The sequence below is a fragment of the Melozone crissalis genome, unplaced genomic scaffold, assembly GCF_028551555.1.
Source record: "Melozone crissalis strain CALT ecotype California unplaced genomic scaffold, PUWL_Pcris_2 ptg000023l_1, whole genome shotgun sequence".
NCBI classification, from domain to species: domain Eukaryota; kingdom Metazoa; phylum Chordata; class Aves; order Passeriformes; family Passerellidae; genus Melozone; species Melozone crissalis.
In genome coordinates this window covers 20,563,748-20,569,747 of record NW_026535801.1, presented here as the reverse complement: position 1 = coordinate 20,569,747, position 6,000 = coordinate 20,563,748, and positions in this window count along the sequence as shown.

The window sequence follows — 6,000 nt, the reverse complement described above, 5'->3', positions numbered from 1 at the left end:
GAGCTAAAATCCTCATCCCTCTCAAACAGAGGGTAGTCTGTGGGATCTGAGTGGCTGCAAGCCCTGGGGAGAGGTAGAGGCAGTGTACAGGGCCTCAGCCTCTTGGAAAGCAGGGCTGCAGCTGCATGGCCAAACGGGGCATCAACAGGCATCCTAACCCTTCCACAGCCATCAGCTTTTTCATTTCTCCTGCCACTCGTCCCGTCTGTCTGTTGGGAGGTTTGGGGCGAGGAGGGCAGAGCAGCCCCAGGAGCTCCCTGCCCAGCACTGATGGAGCCAGCAGAGCCAGCTGGGGATGGCACCTGCAGCCCTCTGGAGAGCCAGGACATGCACGGGCCTCAAAACTGCCCCTTGCCCCCTGCAGCACTCATCCCAGGCTGCTGCTAGCCCACAAATCAGATTTAGGATTTAATTTCTAAATACACATGTTGGCCTGCCACCAGCATTTAAGATAGCCTTTTTTTTCCTTCTCCTATTACTCTGTGTCAAGCTATTTTGTATTTTTACTCCTGAATTTTCTCAAAACTATAAGTGTCCTGTATTACAGTCTAATCCCAGGCCAAAACTGGCAATTTCAATATATTTTCCAGAAAATAGACAACTCAGATGTCACTACATGTTGTTAAAGTTTTACCAGGTATCTTGTACTCACCACTTACAAGGCTTCCATAAAGCATGTGGCTATAATGAGTTCCAGCTTTCTTTCCAGGCAAATATGAAAGAGGGCTCTTTAAATTAATATTTGTGAACCAAAGTCCGTGCTCTGTGGATGCTGTTGTGATTGCCAGAACATACAGATGGCTGGTGTTTTACTTATTTCCTAATCCTGCAAAGCAGAGGACAGGTACAGACATTTGTGTATACCCATCTCTGGGCAGGTCACAGAGCTGACAAGGAGAGGAAAGCAGGGAAGAGAGAGGGAGTTGCTGCTGGCTCTTGTTGGGACTGGACAAGAAAAGGGGACTGGAGTCCAGCAGCCCATCTTACAGCAGCTCCCATGCACAGCGCATGAGGTGACTCCCAGCCACTCGATACCCAGCACGTGCTCTCAGGCACAGTTGGGATGAAGCAGGTGCCTCCAGCACAGCAGTGTCCCACGTCTCAGGTTCACCAGCCCTTGGGAAGGTCAGCTGGAGGTAAATGGATGAGAGGAGAATTGCAGGAGAGTCTCACCTGGGTGGAGGTGAGCTACACTCCAGCCTCAGAGGGACTCCCACCCTTGAGGAGCCTCCCAGGCTGAGGAAGCAGAGGGAGCTCAAAGTTGCAGCATGCACGGGGTGAAAAGTGGGGTTTGCACCTGTACAGGAAAGCCAAGCACCACTCCTCTCTGCACGTGGCACTGACCTTAATGCTGGGGCCAAATCTTGGGTTTTAAACAAAGCCATAAAAGGCAAACTCTCTCCAAACATTCATAAGCCTCTTTAGAAAAATTCAATTTAAGACAAACCACAAACTAGGCACCTTGCCATGGGACTGCACTGCTTTTAGCTGACCCCATACCTAATGGCAACCTGAGCAGGCTGTCAAATGCTGTAATGCAGCCTTCTGGCCCCCAGGGCAACTTCCTCCTGCGAATGCCAGAGCCAAATCTCTGCAACAGCAAGCTTTAAATCTGGAAACACCAACTGCCCTCCCATCTCATTAGAGAATCCAAGTATTCGCTGGGACATTGTGAACAGTAAATTGAATGCCCAAGTTAGGGATAAGGGAGGCCACATCTCTCACTGCTGTGAGAGCACTCGTGTTTGGGAAGTGTCATTAAATTATAGTGGCAGCACTTGGTCACAGCATAGTCTGCCTTCTGCCTTTTAATTAAATGATACCAAGAGGCTGTGCTTCATACCATGTGCAACAGAGAAGGCATTGGCTGTGAAAACCATCCCTGCCACTGCTGTCAGCTCCTGTACCAGCACACTGCACAGGAGGAGGCATCTGCTCCTCTTTCCCTGGGAATTTATTAATTTTAGACTGCATTGCAGTAGAGCAGATTCACCCCCCAGTAGAAAAAGAAATAAAACACCCTCCTTCCTTAGAGCAAAGAGACGAAAACTGAAGCATGAGACAAAGTTAAAAAACCCCAGCAAACATAACTTTGATGTATTTGATGCAGGAAATGACATGGTTTCTCTAGTTACATTGCTATGAAATCTTAAGTGAAAGATTGCTTCCAGCAGAACACACTGATTAAATCTGAAGAGATTTAAGAAAAATTAAGATTCCAAGGCCAAATTAATTTTCTGATCAAGACATCAAGATGGGTAAGGAATTGGGAGTGGCAGCTGAGTCACAAGTCTTTCTTCCTTGATTGTGCTTCTGTATATTAAAGAAGCTTTAAAACCAAGGTACAGGAGAATAAAAGGCTGACCTTTGATGTATGTGATATGCCATAAACTAGAACCAGTCCTCCAGATTTCTGTTTGTCAGCTTTGCATTTATGAAACAGAAGCTGCCTTTGAATGCAGTTTAACATGATTACAGGTCTTTCTATGACTGAAGTTCACTCTTAAAGAGAGTAGCCTACATATATTGCCCCTTTTCCTTCATGGAGTTTAAAGAAAAAAGCTCTGAAAAGTTTGAGAGCCATTGCTTTCTACTTGCCTCTTTTCCCTGGAATCTTAAACTCATGCAAAATCTTGTCCTTTTTTGCTAGAAAAATTTGTAGATTATTTTGTCCTCTCTGTGAGGGTAGAGGGGCTTCCTCGCTCCTATGGAAAAGTAGGAGAAAGACAGCTCCTCACAGAGAGAGCTTTGCTTGTAGATGTACTAGTAACAACCATAACAATGAAAACAGTCCAAATAAGACACATTTCTGTGTGCTGAGCAAGGATATTGTGCACTTGGCAGAAGTGAGCCCATGTCCTCCAGCCAGCCACAGAGCCTTGCAGAACAGATGTGCTGCTCCAGTGTTTAAAAACTTACAGCTGAAAAGTAAAACCCTTTCCAAGATCTCCTTCACACATTAATAATAATGTTATTTTCAAGGAATAGTGACTAGAATTAATTTCTGCAGAACCACGTTCCTAACAAAATCTAAACCTCCAGCTGAAAAATTTGACTACAAAGAGGGAAACCAGCCAAACTCACCGGTGTGATGAGGAGTTTGAGAGACTTCTCCATGCCCAAACCAGCCACATGCAAATGCTAGAATAAGGGTTCACCTAAAAAACTGGGGGGAAAGGGAAGTCACCCAGGAGTAAAATGAACTATAACTGAGATTCCAATGCACTGCAGGTAGTGAAAAGTGTCTAACCCCCTGAAGTTTGCAATCCTCATCTAAAGTACTGTATACTCCATAAGTAAAACCTCCTGCCCCAGAAATCCAAGGGAGGGTGAAAGAACTCACTTGAAGGTTTGCCTCTTTGAAAAAGACCTAAGGAAAGGAAAAAAGGTCCATTTCAGGGCTCACAGAATAAGAGTATTTAGATACTCCTCCTTAAGAAAGGACCCAGACGCAAGCAAGGTTTGTGCCATAGTTTAAATCCAGGTTCCCAGGAAAACTTGCTTACAGAAAGATGTGAAGATCAGAGGATCATTACTGCAGAGGATTCAGAGAAATTATCTCCTAATACACAGTTGAAGACAGAACTAGTCTTGGTCTCTCTTTGGCTTGAACCTCTACTGAAATTTAATGCTGACAAATCAAAAAGGGATATATCCAGAATTTGTAACCCTGATAAAAATGGGAAATCTGTATCATCTTAATCAAAGGATATGCCACCTTGAGCTGGATCTGTGTCTTGTCCCTTGGCCTCATATGACTCCTGTGTGCTAGAGGTTAAGGGTTTGTTAAAGAATATCGGTTTTGATTAAGTGTCACATATGGTGTAAAACATCCTCTTTATCACTGGCAGTGAAGGTTGGGGGCCAGACAGTGCCTTTTAGAGAGCTTCTAATATAAATTAGGTGTCTTAGGTAATGGGTGGTTTTCAGACAGGATTGATCTTTCTATGGTCCAGTGAAAGTAGGTGTGTTTGGTGAGATGTCACAAAAGCAGCTTCCTGGCACCTATACTAATGGGCTGGTTACCCCTTTTGGAGTAGGACTTGAAAAATACAGCACAGGAATCCCCCCCTCCCCCTTCCTAACTTTTTCATTTTCTTGATGTAATGGGCAAAGGTCTATATATCCTTTACTCCTTTGGTATTTCAGTCCTTGTATTTGCAGTATCACTCAGTGAATCTTAAGCCACTCATCCTTTTAGTCACTTACACCTCCCTAAACTTGCATGAACTTAAGGATGAAGTGGTTATGAGTAGACTGGGTTACTTACTATTTTTATCCATGTACAACCTTTAAAGAAAAACGTATCAAGGATCCCATCACCACCACAACCAAATGATTTCTGTTCCCCATTAAGTCCTTCTTGGAAACTTTGATGGCACAGAAACCTAAGAAAAACTGTTGAGATGTTAAACCCTAAGTTCCACTGCCTCAAAAACAAGAGCAAACATTCATTTCTATAGACATCAAAACGTGTCTGTATTTTCCTCTTTATGAAGCAGAAATTCTCTCAGCTTTGTGCAAAGAGTGGCATGATCAAAAGCACAGACTGAGCACATGAGATCCAGAAGCTGTAATGCAGAGTCTAACTGTGGACCTCAGGTAAAGAGGGTATACACAAAATAAATCTTTCCTTTATAGTTCATTGACATGTTGAAGTTAAAACTTTTCTGAAAAGTTTCCATGGGTTTATGAAGAAGTGAAAGCGTAAATGTTGGTATTGAAGGCTCAAAAACTCAGCTGCTGAACAAAGTCCTTAAGTCATTAAACATGTAAGAATATTTCACAAACATTTTAATATTTCATTGCATTTCCCATATACCCACTCATCACAGGAGCTCTGGTAAATAACAAATTTGATAAAAATATTTAGATATTAAGATGCAGAAGTCTATTCTGATTCTGGCCAGAAAGGTTTCCTTGGACCCCAATTTAACTAACTGGGATAACAAAGATTTAAAGCATGATTACCCTTAATTTGCTTATAAAAATGTATTTGTCTTTAGGCAAAGATAGGCACAACAGTAACTCCAAGCTCAGAGCAGTTTCACTGGATACAGTGGGATCATTATGATTAAAATTGCATTTGCCTTAAAACCAAAACAGAACTGGCTCTAGATATGGCCTTCCATTTAGGTTATTTCAGATATAAGCATAAAAACTCCTCTGTTAACATGGGACACCTAGAAAGCATTTCTCCTATCTCATGATGTCTCCTGCTTATTTTTTCTTATTTGCTCATTGTTATAATGAAGCAGCTTTGGCAAAGTGCTTTTGAATATCTGTCTTATTAGAGATACTTCCCAAAAATTGGAATAACTAGTTGAGGTTTGGGTTCTTTAATACCATCAGATGAAGGACACTCATTCCTACACCCCCCTTGGGTAGGAAATCCTAAGGGAGCCAACATGCTTGCCAGGCCCCCAGCAAGGCTCAAGCACCAAAATGCCTTTGGTCTCCTGTGCTGGCCTCTGAGCCCCCAAAAGAAGGTGCCCACTCTGACTGTCAGGGGTAGTACCTGACTTGATTTCTAATGCATTTAAAGATATTTTGTTCCAAGTAAAAACATTTAGTGGAAAACAACACATGTATTCTTACTGATTGCTAGAAATAATCCATGAGTACTCCTAAGGAACAGTCTGATACAGTATTAAAATACAAGTCCTGCAAATAGACCTTCACTACCTTTGAAAATAGAACCACTGGTTTCAGAGTGAACATCCTCATCCCAGACCTGCTGCCATGCTAATGCCCTTCCAAACCATTCCAGGAGCTTACTTAGGAGATAAAAACACATTTTTCAAGCCTGTCTTATACAACACCTCACATTATTCCTCATGGAAGAACCAAAAAATGTTTCAAAACTGCAGTTTGCCAGAATAGGTTTTTGCCCATCAGAAACACTCCCAGTCCTGCAGGAACAGTGGCACAGCAGCAGAGTCCCTGCAATGCTCAGCACCACTTAGCTCTGCCAATTTGCTGTCACTGGGACCCTGCCAT